Source organism: Archocentrus centrarchus, chromosome 4, assembly GCF_007364275.1.
Source record: "Archocentrus centrarchus isolate MPI-CPG fArcCen1 chromosome 4, fArcCen1, whole genome shotgun sequence".
NCBI lineage: Eukaryota > Metazoa > Chordata > Actinopteri > Cichliformes > Cichlidae > Archocentrus > Archocentrus centrarchus.
This window is the reverse complement of record NC_044349.1, coordinates 15,692,387-15,717,779: the sequence shown is the minus strand read 5'-3', so window position 1 is coordinate 15,717,779 and position 25,393 is coordinate 15,692,387. Positions and strand designations below refer to the sequence as shown.

The following is a 25,393-nucleotide window of genomic DNA, read 5'->3' as shown; positions in this document are numbered from 1 at the left end:
TCTGATTCTGAAGTGCTTTAATAGCTGGCACGCACACACACACACACACACACATGCTGCACCTCAGCCGACTGTTAACCAAGCTAACCCCGTGCAGGCAAAGCTGAACTGATGGAGTGTATTAGAGCTGGTTAGTAACACGGTCGGTGCAAGGGCGGTGCCTTCAGTTAACCTGAAACTGCAAACCAAGAGTACGATGCCACTACTGATTTACACTTTGCAATCAGATGATTTTGAATGTTGAATGTGAGTTCAAGCCTTTGTAGCTGGTACCATTTTGTCTTATCTGGCAAATCACTGCTCGTGACTTCAGTTATTTGCAAGCTGACAGTGGATCACATGTAAATCTATAAATTCTACACTGTTCTGAGGTACTTTCTATTTACCTCTCAAATTAAATTCCACACATAAAACATATTAAATTTCAGTGTATATATACACACACACACACACACACACACACAGTACCACGGAGTATTTTGCGTACCTCAATGTGACATTCTGAAGACATACTGAACAGAACATCAAACTAAATTAATTAGTCTTTGTATGCTAATGAGCTGCGTGTGTACGACTTCACAAAACACACAAACACACCCGGTTCCCGTCTGGTATCAGAATAGGACAGACTAACATCCCAGCTGTAATTATTAAAGAGCAACAAATAGACTAATCAATACGTCGAGGTCAATCTTATTTAGTCAGTCTTCATACCTTGTTAATCTCACTCTGAACTTTAGTCACCCTTATTGTCGATGCAAATTAGCGCGGGCGGCTGTTTGACACTTAACCGAACATCAAAATAAACCGTGCCCGATCTCGTCCAAAACAGTAGCAGAATGAGAAAAAAAAAAAGATAAGGAGGGCAAATACAGAGTCAGAGGGAGGGAATGCTTTCCCACAATACTGCTCTGCACACTGTAATTTCAGCATGCCTGGGTTTTTGGAGGGTGTGCAAAGCAGGATGCTAGGAACCCTGGGAGGGGTGCAGGGTGGGTTAGGGGCGTCGTATATGGGGGCTTGCGGGATATGTGGTGCAGCTGTTAAATCTGACTTGTGTGGATGGGTTTCTGGCTGATGGAAACAGAAATAGGAAAATGAAGCAGGCATAACCGCACACGCACACACGGACAAATCGCAAATCATATTCATGACCAAAGACATATGCTTTTTGAAAATGAAATGACAAGTAAAGTGAGAATTTAAATTAGACATTCAAACTCAATTGTTTTTGTTTTTTAAATGGCCTATTAAAATCAACCCCCCAAAAAACTTTTAATAGTGCTGGTAATGGAATCTGCAAAGCTTTTTAAATTACTGAGTTTTGTAGCATTTTGGAATATAAGCTGTCAATGTGTCTCTACTTAGGGAAGAAAACTTTTTTTTTTGTTTGTTTCTCCTCACATCTCCCTTCAGTGTTCTCCGATTCTTACCGTAACTGGCGTGCATGTGTGTTTGTGTGTATGTGTGTGTGGTGGGATGGTGGTAGACCGCAGACAGCCTCTAGGTGCCATTATGTGTGTGTCTCTGGTCTCTGTGCTTGCGTGCCTCCTTCAAGTCTGGACCTGGACAGAAAACAAACAGAAGAAAGCACAGGATAGATTCAGGTGTTGTTTGGTAAAGCATGTCATTAAAATGTCACACACACACATACACATACAATCTCAGTGAATGAATCAGAAAGAAACAGATGCACATATATTCACAAAAGAAGACACACACACTCTTGTAATCAACAATGCCCCCCCCACACACACACACACACAAATTATTATTATCTAATGTGATACTTTCACACTGACTAGTTTATATATGCCTCAATTTCCAAGATTATTTTTGTGGTGGTGAAATGTGTCTTCAACAGCGCCGACAGATGTGTCAACACTATTAGCTGTAATACATTAGCACGTCACCCCACTTTAAAAAAAAAAAAAAAAAAAGAGCACGATTTTATATGTACAAAAGAGCCCACTCACAAGCCAATTCCTATAAACACTCTGGGTGGTCTTAAGGAACAATGATACGGAGCCAGCATGTGTGTACATTAATACGTGATTCATCTTGAAGAAACACAATGAAAGAGTTGAATATAAGTGCTTTAAAAAAAGAAAGGAAAAAGAACCCAAAACAAAACAAAAAGAATATGTTGTGTCTGAAGGGCTCAGCTATCATGAATATAAGGAGCAAGCCTTTGAAGTCACTTTGGAGTCTGTCAAAATAAGAGCTTGAAAAAAAAAAAAAAAAAAAAAAAACCTGCTGGTGGTCATGTGCCAGCGTAGCCCCCTACACGTGTTTTACTAAAGATGATACATCAGTGATTATGAAAGATTATGAAAGAATTTCAGCATTATGACGGCACGCAGTGTAATGTGTTATAAAGCTTGGTGTCTGACATTTCTACACACCATGGCTGAGAGGAATGTGCGCCGAGACAGAATGAATTATCAAAAAGAATTTCTGAGTGGAAAATCTTAGGTTGACCAGATGGAAAGGGGGTGGGGGGTGAGGGGTGGGATAACCTGGAGATGCTGAGATGTGGAGGGGGTTGACTTTCTAATATTCAGCTAAGTCTATAAAAAATTTAATATATTTTTTTTTTATGTATGCTAAATGTATTTAGCATACTCCCCCCAAAAAGGAGATCATGGATTTAACTTAATTTTAAAGAGTTCTCCTTGTGGTTTGTTTGCTCTAAACAATGTCAGAAAATTTGAGGGAAAGAAAAAAAAAAAAACAAAAACAAAAAAAAAAGAGACATTTTCAAATGTATTTTTCCTGTGTGTGTGTGTAATATATATATATATAAAATAAAGAATAACACTGACACGTTCCTGCTTCAGTGCTATATTTATCAGAAATTACTTTCTGCACCTTTGGCAAATCAAAATGCAGATTAAGTCTAATTAACGGGGCAAGAAGAGGCTCAAAGAATCTGACTATACTAATTATGGTATGTGTGGGCACTGGGTAATACTATCTGACAATAAAGAGAAATTAAACATAGTTACCATAATTTACATTATTTGTAGTTTTTCCAAAATCAAATCAACTCAGTTTCTTCATTAGCAAGTCATGTTTTGTTTTTTTTACCTCCCCCTCTGCATCCCCTGATGTTTTCTTTGATTCAAGTACCATTTGGACTACCATTGAGACAAATAATGAGTCACACTGTGTGTTCTCAAAGCTGCCTGTTCATTTGTGGTCAATAAGCACATCAAAGTTCCCATGGAAGAAATATTCATAAATGCTTTTTATTTAATTTATTTTTAACCACTTTAACTGCTGTTCATAGATTTAAGCAGCCCCTCAGAGTCCTTTTTAGTTTTATATTCTTTGGTTCAAGAACTGTTTGGTTCCTGGCAAGAACGGGTGTGTGGTCATGGTTAGATGTAGCAAGTACAAGAACTTAGCTCTAAATATATCTCCAAGTCTAAATATGTAGTGTTTAAGCATATTATGTATATATCAACCAGTTCCCCTTTTGGTTTATGTAAACATCACAACTGGAATTTGGTTCTTGAATCTGATCCAGGGTCAGACTCCCATACATTTGTGAGCAGAATTTAAGGCCACTTTCAAATGTGAGACTTAACCATAAGCAGTGGTGCTCTATCTGCATATCTGCTTTTCCTTTCATATTACATCCAGTAAGTTAAATGTTTTATTTAAAGCAGTCTAGACACAGCTCTAATTAAAACCACACTACAAAAATTAAATAAACACTACAGCTTTTAATAAATCAACCTGAAACTTCTTGGTAATTACATGTACAATCTAAAATAAACACAATTAAATAAAAGAAAAAAAAAGAAAAAATTCTGTCCAATGGTTTAGTTAAAAGGTGGCTTGCTAAAATAGACTTCCCAGCGAAATGCGGTTCCTCTGAATTTCTCAGCCGGCTCTACATTCACAGAAAAAGAACAATGATTGACCTTGGCCGAATGAAAAATTGCCTCAATTGTTCATACTTTGCTTTGATGTTAAATACAGTGAAACAGTGCAGCAGAGGAAAGCTGCTCACTACAAATGAAGGAGAAATGACACCCCCTCCCCTCATTTTTCTTTCTAAAAGTTCACCTCTGTTCAAGTTCCTCCATCTTTTAGAATATGCAATTTACTATTTCTGTGTGGAAATTTTTAGGATGTTGTCTCGTACAGTCTTTTTTTGTTTTGTTTTTTTTTAACTTAGTGTATCATTTCTCTCCCTCTTTTTCTTTTTCATTGTATTTTTTCCCCCTCTCTCACTGCCTGCACCCTCTTATTGCTCCAGTAAGCAGACTCACTGAGACCCTGGAGAGTACTTTCATCATTAAAGTCCCTATATGGAGTCACACATTTATACTCAGTACATTTGGGGGGGAGAAAAAAAAACAAAAAAAAACAAAGTAGGACCACCCATGTGTTTTCAAACCCAATGCTACAAGATCAGCATTCTCCCTGCTGGCTAAATGAGCCAATTCACACAAAGGGGGGAAAAAAACTGCAAATTAACGGACATTTGAGGGTCTGATGTAGACGGGTGTTTATGTGTTAACAAGAAGATGCTATTAATCAGAACTGACTGGTGGAAAAGCCCTTGTTGTGGGATTGACTGGCATTGCGTGTTTTTTTTTTGTTTGTTTGTTTGTTTGTTTGTTTTTTTTTGGGGGGGGGGGGGGTGTCACAAAGTAAAAGGAAGCCTTGAATAAATCACAGTTTGTTTCCAAAAGAGTTAATTAGATGTTATAACTTGTATACAGACAAACTAAACTGTTGAGAATACTTTTTTGTATCTTTATTTTCCTCTTAAATATAGTTGGCAGACAGTTGGCATCACTGCTTTTAAACCGGACATCAATTCATTGAATAGTTGACGAAGCAAGTCACAAGTCCTTTTTTTTTTTTTTTTTTTTTTTTTTTAAGCCAAAACCTTAACCTTAGAGTTACAGTACATTATAAAAAAAGGACATGATGCATATCTGAATAAAGTGCATCAATGTGTATATCGAAGTACTAACCCTAAAAATGCCCAATGTGTGCACTAAGAATGAGTAAAAGTGGTACTTTGAGTGATCGATAAGACTAGAAGTGTACTATATAAAAGCAAACAATTACCACGGCTCTTTACTGAAAAATCCCACAGTTTAATTAGGTTTTGTCTTGGGTTCATTAAGCTCCATAATTGCATTAAGAAAATAAAATATATTTCAAACTCGTGCAGAGTAGCATTTATGGTTTTTGTGTGTACCTTATGTACATAAATGAACCGTTTCCGGATCATCTGGCTTCTATTCACTGCCAAAGTAATGGTTGGGGCTGAAGTCTAAAGTTAGCTATGTGATGAAATGCACATGATTAACATATCTTTGTAAAGCAAGAGAGTTATTTTAAGTGCACATCTCTGAATGTCACATATGCCTGCCAACTGCTTTGATCAATTTGCCTTTTTAAAAATTTGCTGTGCCATGCCCAAACAACCAACTGAAAAATCAGGAAACAAGCTACATGACTATGTTTTCACGTGTATGTTTACGCTGCACAGTATATGCTAATCTTTGTCTGCTTTCTTTGAATACATCTGTGTTCTTACCGCATTGTGTCTGTTTGTAATAAAACTGGTAGAGACACGTAGTGCTAGACCACCCAGAGCAGTTACTCAAACACCCTCCTTACTCACAAAAAGGCACTAGTCTTAATTATATCCATCCTCTGGGTGTGTCTTTCTGCTCAAAACAGACATCTGAACAACCCCCCTCCCAATAGGCCACAAACCCCATGAACCTTATGGAAAGAAGGTTTTGGTGACCTTAGACAGAAATAAACATATACCATACTGCATTTAATTTCTTTCCCTGGCAGTTCAAAGACAACATCGTGTTGGATTATCTCCTTTTGTACCCCTCGGACTTGTAAATAATCCCAAATTTCCTGCAGAGGGTTCTTTCCATAACAAATCCGAAGGGTTTCAAAATCAGTCAGGTGAATTGTTTACAGTACTACAACTGGGATGAAATTGCACTAAAAACTGTGCAATGTCAGGCACTTAGCCGTAAAGGAGGAAAGACAAGAAGACCCATGCACACGCACACGCACGAATGATGTATTAAGAAGGCAACTGCAGCAGGGAGGAGGTTGTTGTGACTGCACTGTTCTTTTTCATGAGCTCTAATTTTCAAGCTGGCGATATGAGGGGGCAACCTTGTGGTGAGAGAGTCCACACAGGCAGAGCCCCGGCGTCTATCTGCCAGACAAATCCTCCTTGGGCTTTGATCCTCTGCCCACTTCTCTCTCTGTGGTTTTTGTTTTCAGGCAAACAGCTGTGATGTTTAGCTGAAGTGCAATGAGATTCCAACTGTCAAAATCTGCTGGAAAAAAAAAGAAGAAAGAAAAAGAAAAATCCCCAAAATAACCAAAGGAACACATGAATGAAAGATAATTTAACACAAAAACAGCCAAATATTAATAGGGAAAAATAAACCTCACCACCTCGTTCACTGCTTTCTTCCTAATGTTTTCAACATGCTATCCTCCAAGGATCAAGGGGTTAATCTGCTCCTGTTGTATTATAGCTGAGATACTATCGAAGGCCATTTGTTCCAAATAGCGAGGCTAATGACCCTGATCCGACGCTTGGCGTTTGGCCGGGAACTCAGAGCAAGGGAAGGTAAGTAACCTCATATATTCTCAGGGGCCTGAGCTAATGAGAGGGAATGGGAATACGAGCTACGGTCCATCATCTACTTAGGAACTAGACAGCAGTGCCATCTTCCTTCTCAGAGTCAGACACACAAACACACATGTACAGGAAAACGGGAATAGGAAGCCCAACTCCTCATCAGCACCTAATTTTACACCTGTCTAGTTAAGTAAATGTACTTATGTGTAGCTTTTTATCATTAGTAAGTCAATAACGCATTAATTCTCGAGCAGTGGCATTACCACTATAAACAAGGAGTTTTATCATCACGATGGCAGGCATTTTCCAGTGGCCCTTTAATTGCTTTGGTTTGAGTTTGTCAGTTGTGTTGCACAAAAATGCACCACAAAACATGACAAATGTGTTGCCATTTTAATACAAACAGAGGTAAATCAAGATTTACTTTGCACATATAGCAGAAGAGCATTAATAATGAGTGAAAAAGTTAAAAAAAAAAAAAAAAAAAAAAAATATATATATATATATATATATATATATATATATATATATATATATATATATATATATATATATATATATTTTTTTTTTTTTTTTTTTTTAAACCAAAATTTTATATTTGCCTAATTGATGATTAAAATATAACACAGCCTTCCATTTTTTTTATTTACAACATAAAGCTACTTTATCACAGCTAATTTTACCTAGTTGTTACATTCAAATACTAAGTTATTACAAGATTTTATATATATATTTTATTATTATTATCATCATCTGGTATATAGATGTACAAGATTGCAGCTGCAGATGGAGGTTCATGGATGCATACACAGACAAGGTATAGCGGAGTGTGGATGCCCCCTCTATATGAGGCAGAGTGAATTTGGCTGTGATGGGAAAGCAGCAGGGGTCCACTCCTCTGCCTTTATTCAGTTCACCGTGAGCCCGGCTGCCTCTTTAACTTCTGGCACGCACAGGAATATTTATGTGTGTGTTTAAATAAGAAAAAAAAAAAACCAGAATGGGTGCAGGAGTAAGCACCCTACTGCACTCTGTATATGTGTGCAAGTGTGTTTGTGTGTGTTAGTAATACCTCCAATGGCAGACTAATGATAGGTCTTATCGACACCCAGCAGTGAATGCGGGCCTTTGTCTCCTCTCGGGACGCATTATGAAAAGCTTAGGGGGTTGCCTTTGACTCCGTTTTTATTCTCTCACCCGCTGATAAAACCACATAACAAAAAAGGCAACCATTATACAGCTCCTGTAGTGTAGCAAGTTTAGTCACAATACAACCCTCAATCCATACCCACGTCATAATAAGCAAAAGTTAGGCGCACAGCTTAGAAACTCATAAGTCATTCACAAAAGACCGAGATTAAGACTGGAATTTTACATTTTGGAAAACAAAATCACAATGCCTGAAATTATCATTCATTTCAAATATCAAGTACATAGGGTGCATTAACGGAAGGAGAAAAGCCACAAAATTCATGATTGCTGGTGACAGATTGTTATACTGTAGCATAATTTAAATTCTTTTCAATGACAGCCAGTAGCACAGCAGTGACAGATGACTGTTACTGATACAGAAATTACATTAAAAAAAAGTTAGAAACATGCATCACTTGTGACTGTATGGGATTCTGCTGTCACATAAATTTGTCAATGTTTCTTTTGTCTTTAAAACCCTAACTGAACCCTAATTTTCTGCCTGTTGATATTTCACATCACATCTGTGGACATGTCGTTTCCCTAAATATTAGATATATGGATGTACAGTCGTTTGGGGCTTTTATTTTGGCACCCAAAAAAAACAAAAAAAAAAACAAACCACTTAAAAAAAAAAAAAAAAAAAAAAAAAAATCTTCCATTATTCATGTTCCAAGGCTGGCACCATTTTCAAATTGATTTCGTCTCACTTCAAAACAAAGAAAAATATTACTGGCTCCTAATTTCAAGTACATCTGAACTTAACTAGGACACAGTTTAGTTTGTACTTTTTACTAGACTGTAAAATAAGTAATTTTTCTCCTCCCGTGAAGGCTCTGTTCATTACTGTGCTCATTTGTGGGTTAGAGGTTGGGGCAGGGTCCCTTAGACAAACAGTTTATGAAATGAAAATGTTTTCGTTTCCAGCGATGGTTAAGGGTTACTTCTCACATTTTTAAGAGTTCAGCATTACAGCTACGTTGGGGAATATAGCCACACAGTCTATTCCTGCAGAGTTAATAAAATGCTCTTGTCTCTCCACCTCTATGTTCTTTCTCAGTCTTACTTCAAAGTATTTTTTTTTTCCTCTCAAAGAGTGTATGTAAGTGCATTACATTCTTACTCCAAGTTGTTTGGATATTTCTCCTAACTCTCTTTTCTACCCATCTCCATTCACTTTTATTTTTGGACGAGATCGCTCTATAAAGATCATTAAAACAGGCTGCAGTACTTTACTCCCTCCGTCTTCCTTTGTATTTCTCTCCATTTTCTTTCTCTATTTCAATCTTAAGGACAAGAGCAATAAAGACTACCAGAACGTAGACTTTGTTTGAAATTATCCCCTCTGTGTCCATGTTGCTAGCGTAGCAATCCAAAAAAGGCTCCCAAGGCCAAGTAGTTAGGATTTAGGGGACTCATTTTGTAGGCAGGTAGAGTTGAGACTTCCCCTCCACCTCCATCCCATTCCTCGCAGCAATTAGAGAGGCCAGGAAGTGCAGTATTTTATGACCTTATAAAGACATTAGAGGCACTGCCGCATTGCCCCCCGACATCCCCCCAGTTCTTTATTTCTGGACTCTCTCTCTTAAAGGTAATTCTCTAACGCTCACTTTGAAATTTCTCCAGTAACATCTCCCTTTCGTATTGATTCATCATCTATAAATTTTCATCTTCCAACCATCTTCTATTTTAATTTCTTTCCATCGCTGCCTGATCATCCTCATCAATCTTTCATCCAGCCATTCATTTTGCAACTGCATTCTCCATTCAAACTCAATAAAAGCTCTTATTCAAATCCTCTGCTTGTATTGGTTGCTTGTATTGTATTGTATCGGTGGCGGGGTGTCTTTGATAAAAAGAGCACTCTGTTGTTTCGAGGAGTTCTTTGTGCGGACAAAAATGGTACCATTTTCGACACTTGTCCATTAGGTTTTCATGGTTGTCCCTGACACAGTACGTCCACCCCCACCCCACTGCAAACTATTGTCCATCATTTGTTGATTATTTTGCATGAGCGTGAAACTCACAATTACTCGCTGTCCCCGAATCCTGCATTGAATCAATATGACATGACGGAGTGACTCATTTCCCTGTCATTTTCTAATATGCGTATATTTGAAATATGAAACCTTGTGACACGCTGTTGCAGCCCCACCTCCTTATATACAAATGGACACCAAAAAGAGAACCATGCTGCTGCTTGTCCTGCAGCTTTTAAAGCCAGCTTAGACAGACTCGGCTGCTCCTGAAAGGCCCTCTTCCACGGAAGCAGAAGGCAGACACACTTGGGAGGAAAAAAAAAAGGGGGGGGGGGGGGGGGGGGCAGTGGCATGTCTGAATATTTGCTTAAAACATCCTCCACCTTTTTCCTCTCTTTCTTCCCAAGGCTAACCTTGCATCATTTGACTAGTACCGAAAACAATGGAGTTGCCCACAAAATCCCAGCTGGGTAATACGTAGCACATCCATCAGAAGATTAACAGTTCCAAAACCACTTCCATTTAAAAACACTTTGGTCCAGTCCAGCTAGAGTGATTTGGACGGACACGTGAAAAGTAAGGAAGCACAATAATTTCAACTGGTTACTATTGGAATTCCAAAAACCCTTTGGAGGAAAAGCTTCCCATTTATTTAAATGATCACTGTACCACCCTTAACTATTAGAACTAATAGCTTTCATCATTATCTTCATCATCATATCCTGGCTTTTAAAATGGTGGAATGCTCTTTTCTGGTGGTTGTAGAAAATAGATTAGGTCAGGGCAGCAGTGCAAGTTTCACTAGGACACCGACAGGAAGAAGAATGGCAGGGATGGGAGGATATAAATATAGATGAAGGCTAGTTGCATGTGGATGAACCGTGGAAAGGAACGGAAGGACTATGGAAGTGACACAATTCAACAAGGAAAGAACCAAAAGGAGTTGAACATGTAAGAGTAGACTAGAAGTAGGTAAGAGCAACATATGAAGAACTAAAAGAGAGATCAGAGAGAAGGTGGACTGGGTTGACATGAAATGAACTGAAACACTATGAATTGAATTTTCTGCCTTTTGTAGGGAACCTTTTTGATAGGTCATGTTAGAATGACTGTCCCTTTGCTGGACAAGGGAATACAGTGAGTGGAAAAACACTTTTTACTGGAAGGGCACACCACCAACACGGTACCTATTGTGCCCTGTTTCCAGAGGAGTCCAAGGTTCAGTTCCCTTCAATTCAGCCAGTCACCAAAAAAAAAAAAAAAAAGGAAACGAAATCAAGAAGAGCAAAAGTAATAATAAAATATGAAGTACCTATAGTGGGAGTAATAATATTCTCATATGCATCTCAAGTGAAATGGATCTTTCTAAAAATAAGGAGGAAAAAGAAAAACTGGACTAGACTCAAAAAAATCTTTGGAGGAGGAAAAAAGAAAAATCACACCATTGCTATTATAAACTCTGGGTGGAAGGCTGGGGTAGAATAGTCCCATCAGAAGGGAAGATGGCAAGAACTGAGAAAAACAACATTTTCTTTTCTTCTCTTCTCAGCCCCTCTCCTCTTTAACCATCCCCCTATCTGTGCATGGTGGCAGCCATTCTGTCCATGACTGCATGGTGGAAAATGATTTAGTGCTGCCTTCAGCCTCACACAGAGAGAGTGAGAAGATTACTCTCCGAGAGGCCGCTCACTTTGGGTACAGCTGAAACACAGTTAAGACGGTAAGGTGGCATCCCTGAAAAGTGGACTTTTTATTCTAATGGATGCTGAAGAGAAAGAGTCGAATCTGCCCAGCATGAAATGGAATCTCCGTGCACAAGATTTTGTAATTTCATAAGACTTTTCTTCAGTGTGGATTGAAATGGTATTTGCTTAAATTTTCCTTAATGCAAAGTGACCCACATCAATTTTTAAATATTTGTAAAATTGTAACAAAATTGTTTGTTTTTACCTTTTAATAGGTGCAAAACAATAATTTCGGGATGTTTTTACAGTTCTTCGAGATCCACTATAAATATCAATATGCATGGGTTTGAGAACCGCTGGTGGGTCTCATCATGACACAGAAACAATCATCAATGGAAAACAAAATAAAGACAGCAATGACGATCAGGAGGCAGTTAATGACTCAGACAGGATGATACATTCTTCACCTGTTTGCTGGGGCTCAACACCAGGGACGCACGCAAAAAACAAGCAGACACATTCAAACACTTAACAAAAACATGCACCCATGCAAACATCAAACTCACCCCAGGTGCACAGGTGACTCAGGCAACTGGGTGGAAAGGTAACAGAACAGCACAAAGACAATATATAACCCCCCCTGGAGCAAGCAAACTGAGCTCCCTTACCTCTTTCACTTGTCTTTTTCACCTCGCATTCTGTCACCGCCCCCCACCCCTCCTTCGCTCTGCTGTGAGCGCTCCTCTTCTTGTTCCAGCTCTTTTCATGACCTGACAGAGCAAAAGAACAAAAGAGGGGATACGAACCATTAAGAAACTGTTTCAGTGGAATGGAGATATCTACCCGCAGCCTACGCCAAAAAAACATATACTTTCCACTAGTACAGTGGCCCTTGCGGAATACCAGCTTTCGCCTCTAATTGAGCCATCTTTCTTACTCACGGCACAGAACGAATTTAAGAACAAGATAAGTGATTAGAAATCAGTTCGTGACCTAAAAACTGCATGTTTGAAGTCAAGATATGTTTTGTGATGTGGAATTCCAAAGTGTTGAGTAACCGAAAAAAAAAAAAAGAGAAACAGACACACTGAGCAAGAAGAAGTCAGAAGAAAGCTTGGTGTAAACGGAAATGAGGTTCAAGTTGGGGTCAGGAAACACTGACGGGCAACCAGTGTTTAAAAAAAAAAAAAAAAAAATCCATGCGATGATGATTGTTGATGTCTAACTTTGTCCATTTCATCTTTCTTCTGGCTTAGCTGGGCTGACCGGTAATTTGGATTTTTTTTCTTCTTTTATTTTAACTGTACTGGCTAAACTGCAGCTGCAAAAATTCACACAGTTTGTGTGCATGTGTGCCACAAAATTACTAACAGCTGTGACAGCCACCATTGTGCACATGCACATACTCTTTTCTGTATCTCATTTGTAGCATGCAGCTGCACAGATAAAACACAAGGGTTAAGCAAATATTGTACAATAGCCAGAAAACAATGCACCCCCATCCCTCCCCTATCACTCACTCACTCACTCACTCTCTCTCACACACACACCCCTAAGACTGTGCCAACTGTGTGTATGCGTGAAGAGAAAAAATAAAAAATAAAAAAAAGACTGGCACTGCTTGTCCTCTTTATTACTGTGAACTGAGCAGACACCCCTGCTCCCCTCCCATTCATTTTAATCTCTTTTCTTAATGATAAACCTCCTCAGTCACACACTCGCTCTCCGCCTGTACCCCTCCAACCACACCCCTCCAGTCTGCTGTCGACTCTCTAGCATGGCAGTAACAGTGCTCCTTTGTTTGTCCTCCTCCCCTCTTCTCTTCTTGCCCCCTCACCCTGACCTGAATGATGCTGGTTGGCGGGGATGGAGGCATGCCTCAACAGGAACGCTGGAGAAGAGGAAGGGGAGGGAATGAAAGAGGATAAACCATCCCTCTTTCGTTCGTAGGTGGGGGCGATCACGTAAATAAAAATTGTAGGGGTCTGGCGGTCAGTCTTCAGTAATTCTCTCTTTATTCATTTGTTTATTTTTATGTCCATTCAGCTTTACACAACAGACTATTTATGAGGAAAAAGGAAGGTTGGTTGGAAGGGACCACACCTTCAGTGATTCCACCAATCCCAGCTGACCAAGGCTTACAGGAAGTATTTGCAAAGGACTATTTCTGGTTTGAACAGAGAAGATAATTTTAAACGCAAAAGTAAAAATAGAGAAGAGAGGAATATGTTTTGATCTTTAATTCTACTCTGAAGGGACAAATGCTCAGAGGCGCAAAAAAAAAAAAAAAAAAAAGCCTTCAATAGCCTTCAAAAGTACACAATGAGCAATTTCTCATTTATGCAAAGAAAACACTGGTCCTGCCCAATGAGGTTAGTCAAGACATAATTTTAGCCGTTTCATTCTGGTACCACTGCTGGAGCTGCAAACCCAGTTTCCTAATAGCATAAATACTGCTCTTGTAATGGTGCCTGGGGATGTCTCATTTGGAAGTGAGGGAGACAGCACTGTAGAGCAGTACCTTTTACACTTAGCCAAAACCCAAATGTGCACACACACTCACACACACTGTGGATCATTAACCCCAACTAATCTACAAACATGTTTATAGAAAATGCCTTTCCAGCTTAGACGACCAGCACAGCCAAGCCACGTTAATTCACTGAGTAAGTGTGTGTGAGCAAGTTTGTGTGTGGTGTATCTGTGAGCTATAATGACAAGTGTGTCATGTCTCTCAGTATGCGTGTGTGTCACGGCCGCCTGTGTCTACAGTGTCTGCTGTGACAGACACAGAGAGAACATGACAGAGACAGCGAAAGTGCACGTTAATGTGTGTATGTGTGACTGTGCGCACGCGCTTGTGTGGCGTGACTATGCCAGTGATGCAGCTCACAGCCTTGATCTAGACTCCTGCCTCTCTCTGACACCCGCTGCGCCTGCTTCATTAATCAATAGGACAGATGAAGACAGACTCCTGCTGCGCTGAGGAAAAACGGTAGCTTGCGTGCGTGTGTGTGCGTGCGTGTGCGTTTCTGCATGTAAGAAAGCTACAATGCCCCCGGGTAGAACGTGGCAGACATGATGCAAACCTTCAAGGCTTCCTGCCCACACAGAGATCATCAACACTGGATTTGCCTTCTTCTACCTCCCAAAGAAAAAGTTAGAGAGGAAAAAAAATAAACAACGGGGTTATTACATTTGTTTTTGTGTAAGCATTATTTTAATAAATTGCATTATTTTCTCATCATTTCAAGAGTCTGGTAGGATATCTAATTTTGACAAATTACACTGAAGAAACGTCAGATTTAGTATCACAACACTTCTGCCTTGTCTTCCCTTGTCTTCAAGGGGATACTGGTCAGTTTCAACCCTAGATATCAAGTACACACACACACACACACACACACACACACACACACACACACACACACACCTGTTCAGAAACACACATTCACAGCCACTGTTGTGTGTATTTACTCTCTGCTATAAAAAATCCCGTTAGGTATCACATCTTTATATGCAAATGGGTTTAATATACCTTAAGGCACCGGCTAATGAAGTGGAAAATGCTTGACGGTTAAAAATAAGCTTCCACAATCAGGTGAGGCAGATAAACGAACGCTTCTAAGATTTTCTTTTCTTTTTTTTTATTTAAAGCTTTGCTTTTCTGCCAATTTAAAAAAAAAAAAAAAGTGAAAGCAAACAATTGTAAAAGAAATGCCTAAAACTGCCACTCAAAGCGTGCACTGGCTGAAATGATCAAGTATAGCTTGCTGGGTGTCATCAAAACTCCCGCTGTATTTACTCATCTGCAAAGTAGGAAGGTACACGCTTACAAAGTGCACATCAGAAGCAACGTTAAGTAGTGATGTGATTAGTCATTGCGGGGTCCCTTGTTGAGTCAGACTGAGTAACAAGCTTTACGTTAGAAAACCATGACCTTTCCCATAGTCATAAGGTGGATTTGTGTGTCTGTGATTCTACTTTTCAATCATTAAAAAAGATAGATAGAAAAACTGTTTTTAAAACAAGTGTTTATTACAGTGCAATGAATTTGCTATACTATATACACACTATACCACATTATTATATATTACAGATGATCATCTTATGATGGAATGCTGCCTGGAAATAATAAATCTTAATCACAAAATCCACTGTATCTGGTCTGCAGTTTTGATAAAAACGGAATACATCAATTTCGCATTTTCTAACAAAGTCATTATCACTGAAATTTTAAAAGTAATTATGTATAAATAGTGGGAAGCCAGATTTGAGTTTATTTTGGTACTAGAAATGAGGAATGTGTGTCATTTCCTGGTGCTCCAAATGGCCAAATGACTCGAATGCAAAGCCACAGAGGCCATTTCTCCCACAGCGCCCAAATCCTGCAGAGCTGTTATCAGTCATTGGGACGTTTTGTCTCCTCAGTATACAGCAAGGCCATTTTGTTTGTTTTCAATGTAACTTGTGATATTTGGCTGGGACTCAGTGCCCTCTATGTTAGCCATTGTGCAGAGATGAATGAATCTTTCTTCCAAATTTCATACAGAGATGCACTGTGTGAAACCATAGAGACACCTTTGAGACCACTAAACTGGTCTCCAGACTATTTGTGTAGCCACCAACAATAGGACTGTTTATATGAAGTGCTATGAAGGAAGTGTTGAGCCTTGATTCAAAGTAAATTCTACTAATGCTTTTATGCATAACACTGATTGAAAACTCTTCATTCATGAAGAAAAAAAAAAAAACAAGTTGTTTTTCTAGTGGTAAGTTTCTAATTACTAAAAAAACAACAGCGTCAGCTAGGCCTGCATCAGTTAGTGCTTTCTTTCATCTCTCAGTTGGCTTTTTAAGAAACCACACACAAAAATCAAGATTAAGAGTGGGGAGAGAGAAAAAAAAAACAAAAAAAAACATAGTGCCTTATTGTTCAAATTACAGGAACAAAAAAGCCGTTCAAGAGTTTGATGAATTTCTCTTGCCAGTATTCATAAATTAGTGAAGACTATTGGTTTACTGGTGTCAGAGTTGAGCAATTCTTTTTTTTGAAGGCTTTTTTGTAACTGTACATCATTTGGAACATAATCCCCCCCCCCCCCCCCCCCCCTTTTCTGTCTTCAGTGATTCATAACAAAACCAACTATTTACTCATAACACTGTAACGCTAGCTGATAATATTCTGAGAATATCTTCTCTTACTCTGTTACATCTGTGTCTTGCAAGTCATTTACAGAAATACAAGAAATGGATAATCTAACTACAGAATGGAGCAAGAAATCTGATGCAACAGCAGCTGTGAAATTGTTTCAAATCAGCATTTGAGTGAATTGTGGATTTTTAGCCATAAAGTAAGCATAACAAAAACAAAACCTAATGGGAGAAGTAGGTAGTTGCCTTTTGTCAATACTAAAAAAATAAATAAATAATAATAAAAAAATAATAAAATACATTACTGAAAAAAAAGATTAATTTTAGTGTCACTTCCTAACCCAAGACACCCTGACTGCATAGGCACATTGTGCGATTTGACATCGCATGTCTGAAACTCAGACAAAGAAGGCGATAGAGGCCTCAAGGGGGCAGATGACAAACACTACTAAACCATGGCCAGACACGACCCCCCCCAAACACACACACACACACACACACACACACACACACACACACACACACACACACACACACACACACACACACACAATCGCCCCTCCATCCCCACAACAAACGCACGGTATAGACAAACTTATTCAGAGCATATCAGGGAGGTGAAGGGGGCCAGGCTCTGAGGGACTCTTCACTTGGCTGTCCTAATCGTCTGAGACAACCCTCCAGAGACAGACCTTCCCGCCCACAAACCCCACTCCACCCTCCCCTAAAGCACGACCCAGACACATCCAGGAGCGTTTACAAGGGCAGGCAGCCACAAAGTAGGGAAGCTGACCAAAATGAACAGCCCCGCTGGGAGCTGTAGTTCAATTGTCCATCTTCTTGGTCCAAATTAAACAAGCTCATGCACATTCAAGTATCCATCCACATACGCCCCGCCCACCTTCACTACCTCGCTTTTAACAGACTGGCACGTTCCATAGAGCATGCCATTGATGCAGAGTGATGAGCGAGACCCCATTGTCTCGTTATATTGTCTTCAATTAGGGAAGAGATGATGGGAGACAATGAGAGGAGCATTTGTAATCATGAGCCTCCCAAACTCAAGCTGGGAAACAGAACTTCATTATGCCCAATGGTCCCTTGTTGACAATAAAACTTGAGAATTGCGTGGTTCATCCTTACAAAGTTTGTAAGCATAAATGGCTCGAAGAGAAGTGAGTCACCAGGAAATACTGAAGGGGGGGTTCTGAAACTGAAGTCAAACAGATATGGGCAGAGGCCAGTCATCTTTTATCTACACTGCAAGTGAACAACAAATTCCAAAGAAATGACACTCATTATCTAATTACATCTCCTGTACACTTACCTTTCTTGTGAAAGTTTACTACCATCGTATTCCACTTTAAAAGTGAGAATCTGAAACGTTTTAGGAAAACAGTGTGGGGTGAGTATAGAAAAAAAGAACTCTGATAACACTGAGAACAAGTAACTCTGCTTTTTCTAAGTTAGTTTTTCCAGGGATTAATTTACAGGCGAGGAGTGTGTACTCATGAGGTCTTTTCATCTTCACTACATAAATTTTGTACAAGCTTAGCTCTGAGAACAGAAGCTCTGGCAGCTATGGTGTCAGCTCAGAGCCATCTGTAGAAATGAGACTTCTTTAAGAAAGAGAAACTCGAGAGCGCATTATCTGCATTTACCTGGAGAGCGTTCAGCTGAGAAATGACTCTAACCCGACATGTTGCCGGCTTTGTAGCTCACCACGTCATTTAAAATCACGCTCCGCCGTGGCTGTTGGGCTTTGATAGAACCATCCAACCGGACAAATACTGCTTTCATAAAATTGTGCAAATGATTTCTTTCAACTGGGATTGTGGTGGTATTGACCCCCCTCCACCACCACCTACCTCCCTGACGACACCCCACACCCTGCCTTTCCTTTCTCCTCATGGCACAAAGAGCTCATCTGAGACGAACACTTGCACCACATTGTCAACGCAAAACTGATTCTATATTCTTTAAATCATTTAAGTGAAGCATGAGGTAAAAGCCATCATGCAAGGAGAACAACTGAGGAGTTACAGCTATAAATCCAAATTTTCTCCCCCACATAAGGTACTGGGATGATATACTGGGCTCCCTTTTACTCATCTTTACCTTCCGCTGTTCTTTCACATTTACAATATCAGAGAGAAAGCAGAAAAATACTAAAACATTTGGATTTTGCCCATTTGCAGATGAAATCAGTCTGGGTGCCAGTGGCAGGGATATCCGTCAACTCAAGCTGCCCTGGGGCCAAACATCCCATCCTGCAAGCCCCCATTCCCTTATCTGATTCCAGCAGACTGGTCGAGACGATGGCCATGCCAGCCAGAGCCTTTGATTTTTTTTTTTTTTTTTTTTAAAAACATCCCTCTGCTTTCACACTGCCTTATTGATCACCAACAGACCTCATTTTGTTCCTCTGCTTCAAGAAGGCTCTATTTGTAATGTGATCGTCCAGATGAAAATGGCAGAATGGTGGACAGATACTAATCCTCTTTTCCTCCCAGTCTCCAGCATCAGCTTTAGTGATTTTTGTGGATCGCCCCTGTCAAGATTCTTATTGCCTGAAGCCAAGAAAACTCCACTCACGCTGATTTTTTATTTATTTTTTGATTGTTCCCCCCCCCCCCCCCCCCCCCCCCTTTCAAAAAGGGAGGGGATCAGGGTATAATGGACACAGCTCACCTGTGTGCAAATGGGTTAAATTAAATTAAACACATGCAACAAAAGTAGTCTGCTCAGATTCTACAGGAGCATCGATTTTCAGTTCACTGCCAAGCTTAACAAATATACTCATCGACCTCTGTAGACTTGACACATTCCTCCATATTGAACATCACAACGCAACAGTGCAGAGTAGGGAGCGTCTGCCTTGTCACTCCACCCAGATGGCAGCTGAAAGTATGTAAATTGGTTCATTAACCTTACAGTGCTTTAACCAGTGGGCCATGCAAAGGGCTTGTTCCATGCTGGTTTTCTTGTATTTTATTAACGCCCATTAATAATAACGGGAAACTTTCGCTAATGGCCTGAGGTGGTTCGCTGTGGTGTTATCAAACACTGTAGTAATTATACATGACATCCCTCTGATTAACACTCTTGTGATTATTACATCATGTCAACTCATCTCTACCCCCGTTTTCTTAGTTATAAACGCATTTTACAAGGAAAAAAAAAAAAGGAGAAAAAAAAAACATCATAGCTCTTCCCCCATCCTGACAAGTTGGTTTGTAACTTTAACCCCTGACAATGGCATGAAGAAAAAGAGGCGCGCCGGGGGGTGGGGGTAAAAAGGTGAAAAGGATCCGCATTTTCATATGGTGCTGCCCCCAGTGCTCGCAGACTGTGTGAAAAATTAGCCTGTAGTGTGTGTGTATGAGCTGCCAGCAGTGAGGGCTTGCACCTGGTGCAGGCAGAAGTACGCGAGGGGCCAAGGGTCACCTCATGGGTTAAACAGGATTGAAGTTCTCCTCTTCCGAAGAAGGGCCAGACGACCCCTGCGGCTGCATCGCACAACAAGGGCCTTTCACGCCGCTTCCTTCCCTTTCCTTCTCCCCTTCCACTCCTGGTCACCTCCCTTTTCTGCTGTAGAAAAGCACAGTAATCCATAACCCACTCAACTATCAGCAGCTCAATTATCCCTCCCGTTCACCCATTTTCTCCCCTCAGATGGAGATTCGAAAACAATTAACCTCTTCACGGCTGGGGACTTTTCCCAGGAAAGGGGACGCCGGTAATTGAATGACTCCGCCATTTTTGACCATGACTTCTCTCCTTCGCACACAAATGTGGTTACCAAAAATTCCACTCTGTGGCTTTGTTGTTATCCAGCGTCAGTGTCAGGGATGGTGCTCAAGCAGGATTTAACCAAATAATTTGGTGCTGTTTACATAACACTCTTTTGACCTACTTAGAGCTTAATAGATTTCCATCATTTGTGATCAACATGTTGATGTGCCACAAAAATTGTACCTCCAGGGAGAACCTAAAATAATAATTATTCATATGTCAATAAATCATAATTTAGTAGGGAGTATTATACTGAAAACTGACAATTACACTATCTATAAGCCATGGCACATCCTCCTACATCTTGAGCCTTAAATAAAATGTTCTCTTCTCCCCCTTCATTATGGAGGGCCTCCTATTCATCTCCAGGTAGAAAGCCTCAAAATGAGGGCGGGAAGAACAGCTTGTTGTACCCACTGAGCTTTTTACTACTCCCCTCTTCAAAAGGCTGGTGGCAAAAGGAGAGACAACCTCAATCTTCTTGATTCCACGATACACAGAGTCAGCTTTCAGAAAACAAGTAGACGAGTAGCAGGATTTCAACTGAAAGCTGTGTGTAAATTTTACAGGCACTTGTTCTTCAAAACGTCACGTTTGAGAAGATTGCATTGCTGTGGATCCAGACGGAGCCGTTAGAGTCATTCCAGCTGTTAAAAAGGATAATCTTCTCACCAACGACTTTAAAAAACTGTGCATTTTTGAAGAACAACAACTCAAAGTGCTTTGGTTCAATCAGAATGCAATGATGCCCAACAAAGACTCCAACCAGCCATTTTCCATAAAGCGAGCGAGCTAGCTCATTATCCAGTTAGGCCAGCATAAGTCACATGATATAATCCCTAACCAACACAGATCAACAAAACAAAGACGTGTACAAAAGGAAGACACTTCCAAAGATAAATATGCCAAAGATATTGAAATATTTTCCACCGACTCCCACTTCTAACTGTGTCGTGCATTACATGTTCCTTGACTTCAGATGCTACTTCGAGTCAACAGAGCTGAACACATGAACAATGTCTCAAAGCCCCATTTGAAACTCCGAGAACAGCAAAAATAGAAACATCAAGTAGGATGCTTTGGGTTTGTTTTTGAACTTCAAAAGATTGAACGCCTGTTCATTAAAAATAAAACACAGATGCGTCGCATTTAAATTCCTCTGGGTGGTACTGAAAAATGGTGATCGAGCACAATCGACGTAATACTTTTAAAAGAGCCAAGTGACATAACTCATGAAATCTAACTTATTTGAGCAAGATTTATACTTAAAGATGTTCACTGAACAACAGAGCTGAAATTTTGCTCTTTCACTCTGACACACACACACGCAACCATATAATAGAACACAGAAGAACTCTTTGATGTTTCCTCATGAGTGTGAGTCCTGCAGCTCCGTTCGTCACCCACACTTAATCCAATATCCATATAGGCTACACAGTGACAGCAGCAAAGAAACAATGAAACTCCAGCTGCACACACAATGAGACAAACTCTCAAACAACATATCCTGAGTTGATTGTGGATGAGGAGCAAGGAAAAGGAGCGCAGGCACAAAAAAAAAAAAAAAAAAAAAAGAAAAAAGAAAAAAATAAGAGGCAGAGGAGGAGAAAAAGAAGACCTAAACCTAAACACAACTGGCTGTGCTCCAGACAGACTGGAACTTCTCTTGATCATTATGTCTAGCCTTCAGGTGTCTGGGGTCGGACCAACTGTAGGCAATAGTTAGTTTGAGGTTGGTGGAGGATGGGGGGGGATAACACAGCAGCCAGACAAAGAGGGCTGCCTACATACCACCAGCATCAAGGAAGGGAGGGTGGGAGGCAAGGGAGGGAGCAAGGAGAAGAAAAGAGGAGGGTTATAAAAATTTGATTAGACGATCCTTTGCTGAAGCGACTTTCTGTGTCGGTTTGCCTTTTCTTTCTCATTTTTTTTCTTCCTTTGCCAGTTCCCCTCCCTTCTCCTACTCCACTGCGCTACCTAAGAGAACGGGGCAGACAGATTTTTATAGGTCCTAATTAAAGCCATCTGAAACCTTTCAAAACATCAAATGGCCCCGGTCCCCTACTTTTCCCCTCTGCTTCGGCAGAAAGCATGAAAAACAATCAGAAGGCGCCAATTTTTGCTTTGACTCTCACATGTACATAAATTTTGCACTCCTCGCTCCCCCTCCCTTGACCTCAGCACCCCTAATTTCCAATCAATAAAAGGGTTCAATGAGTGACATGACCTCATAAGGTGAAATTCAATTCATTGGAATTTTAGTAGAAAGGCATGTTCAAGAATTACTAATTAAAAAATAAATAATTTAAAAAAAATTTAAAAAAGGTACTTAGGTTTTGTTTTTTTCATTTTTAAACAATCATATCCAGTTTCTGAAAAGACAAACACGTTACTGAAGATCCACCCTTATCCTGCCCGGCGGGCTGAACTGAAGTGCAGCACTGTTTCAGTGCGCTTCAAGTACTCCATTTATTTCTTCTCCTGCTCCCCCCCTCTCTCACCCCCGATTGTCCTCATTGAGCCGTGTGGACCGGTTGCACAGCCTGTCTGCCTGCCTAGCCGGGGTCAGCGGGTTTACCGTGTGCTTTTTATCTATATTTCATGCTATGGCGCTGCGTTGAGACAGCCACACGTTCACAATGAGCAAATTCACAGACTGCGCAAAGAATGTTAAGTAGAGGGGGAAAAAAATTAACCAAGTCAAACACCATCCGAGCATCAAGTGAAGTGAAATGCGTTTAAGACTATAAAAGTGGTTTAAAAATTTTTTTTAATTCTCCTTGGAAACACAAATGGACAGAAAGCATACGGCACAAAAGTGGCACATGCAATCACAAATCTAAAAAGGAAGTCGGCTACAAACAGAAGATAAACAGAACTGCTACTTTCAGGATTGGCAACATTTTTTTAAAAAAGCGATTAGAAGCCGGAAAATACAATTCTGTCGATACTTACAATTCATTTCAATAACTTCTGGGCGTTATTGTCTCGCCCCTGCGTCTCTGCGTTTGGAGACGGGCAAGTGTGCTCCTCCGACAAAGACAGGGTCATTCTCATCGACGGGATGGACAGTGTCATCGGATGGCAGTAAAGTTTGCATAACACAACACCTGGTCAGTCCTGCCGAGGACAGCGAACGTCCGAGTCCGCTGGTGTCGGGTCTTCAGTGATGCCTGCACTCGCCGGGATTGAGCGCTGAAAGGACAGGGAGCGCACAGAAAGGCGTCATGTGAGCCGGTGTGCGCTGCGCCATTGGCCAGCCGGGGATAAGCATGATAAGGCTACTCCGTGCGCCATTGGCCCAGGACGAGAGCGGAGGCGCCTCCTCACTTGGCCGTGCGCAAGAATGTGAGTGCGGCTCAGTGTTCATAATTTTCAGCGGGAGGGGTGGGGGGGCATAAGTAACAAATTGTTCTTAAGATTTGCTGTTTTTTGTCATAGGAGGGAGGGGAAATGCACACATTCTGTTTCCTCGTTACATAAAAGTGGAATGCATCAAAATGTGTGGTGAGTCTACATGTCAGCTTTTTTTTTAGTGGCTGTCAACTAGCACGTTAAACGAGGGAAAAATGTCACACGAAGTTGTCTTCATCGTGATGAGAGGTAAGAAAGAGTATCAATTTGGAAACATAACAGCCAAAGTCACCAAGAGGGAGCTATTTTCCCTGGAACACAACCCGAATGTTTGCTGATATTTCACTTATACTTTCTCATACTTTCATCTGATGTGATATAAAAACCACCACATCCGAGAACAGGAATGCAATGTAGAATAAAATCTGTAGCCCTGTAGTTCAATTTGTTGCATAGATTTCTGGATAATTGGCTGCATAATGAAGTGCCACAGATTCATGAGGAATTATATTACTGATTGCTTAGCAAAGTCAGTACAACTCAGGCTCAAATGCCACATTTTTTTTAATGCAAATAATAAAAAGTGAAAAAAGGAGGATCAAACAGAGTTCAAGGGGCCCCACTGATGTTTTAATACCATAGAAAACCCAAATTATTCTGCATCTTCACTCTCACTTTCCTAAAAGTAAACTATTATTTAAGAAACCTGGAGCTAATTGAACGAAAAGGATACAACAGATGCTGTTGTAATGGCACAAAGGTCCCCTAATACTTTCTTTTACATGTATGGACACAAAGGCAGCATGATATGTTTTACATATTTATGTTGTTCTATCCTGTTCTTCATTTCTACATTGATTTTCTACACAGCTGGACTTCACAGAGGGCAACAAGACATAAAAGAGCATCCTCTCTGCCTCTCTCTGGATCTGTGGAGTGTGGAGACAGAGCAACTCAAGATTCTGTATGGGTGGGAAATAGAGCGCGTGTAATCTGGAGCACGCATCTTCCCTTGCTCAGGCTGCAGCATTAAATCGATATTCTGCAAAGCTTTCTCTTGTTTTCACATTCACTTGACTGCTACCGTAATGCGCCGCGAGGGTCGAGCAGCCGCTCCCTGATTTTTGTGGCACTTGTGCCCCCCAACCCGTCCCCCCCTTTTCTTCCTCTTCCACCTTCTCCTTCACTTCACTCCACAGCAGACACCCTCATTTGGATGGCTCCAAGGCGATGCGCCTATTCCATTTGTCTCTTGTGTTAACAGGAGGCGGCAGAAATAAGGCAATGCGCTATCTCTATACAAAGCATTATCTCCGCCTTGCTCCTCCAGCACCATGAAACAATGATTATTAACTGCTTGAGGAGCATGCTTAGGGATTTCAAGGCTTGTTGCCACACTTAGGGAACATGAAGTATATTGCACAATGCACCCCATGCCCGAGATTTTTAAATTTTTTTTAATTTTTTTTTTTGCCTGAAAATAATGCTTCCTCTTTCCTTGCCACTTGTGAGCACTTTCAGAAGCTACTGCTTGCCTGAAACCCTGGGGGGAGCAAGTATGGCTAACGGCATTATGACCG

At 40.5% G+C, this 25,393-nt stretch overlaps 1 long non-coding RNA gene across 1 annotated transcript; it reads right to left on the bottom strand.

Moving 5' to 3' along the window:
* Positions 1–1,296: 1,296 nt before the first annotated feature.
* Positions 1,297–23,632, bottom strand: LOC115779652 (uncharacterized). The gene is made up of 3 exons (XR_004019911.1): positions 23,415–23,632; positions 12,179–12,280; positions 1,297–1,565 (listed from the first exon to the last, which is right to left on the bottom strand). It is a non-coding gene; the product is annotated as an uncharacterized LOC115779652 (long non-coding RNA).
* Positions 23,633–25,393: the final 1,761 nt, after the last annotated feature.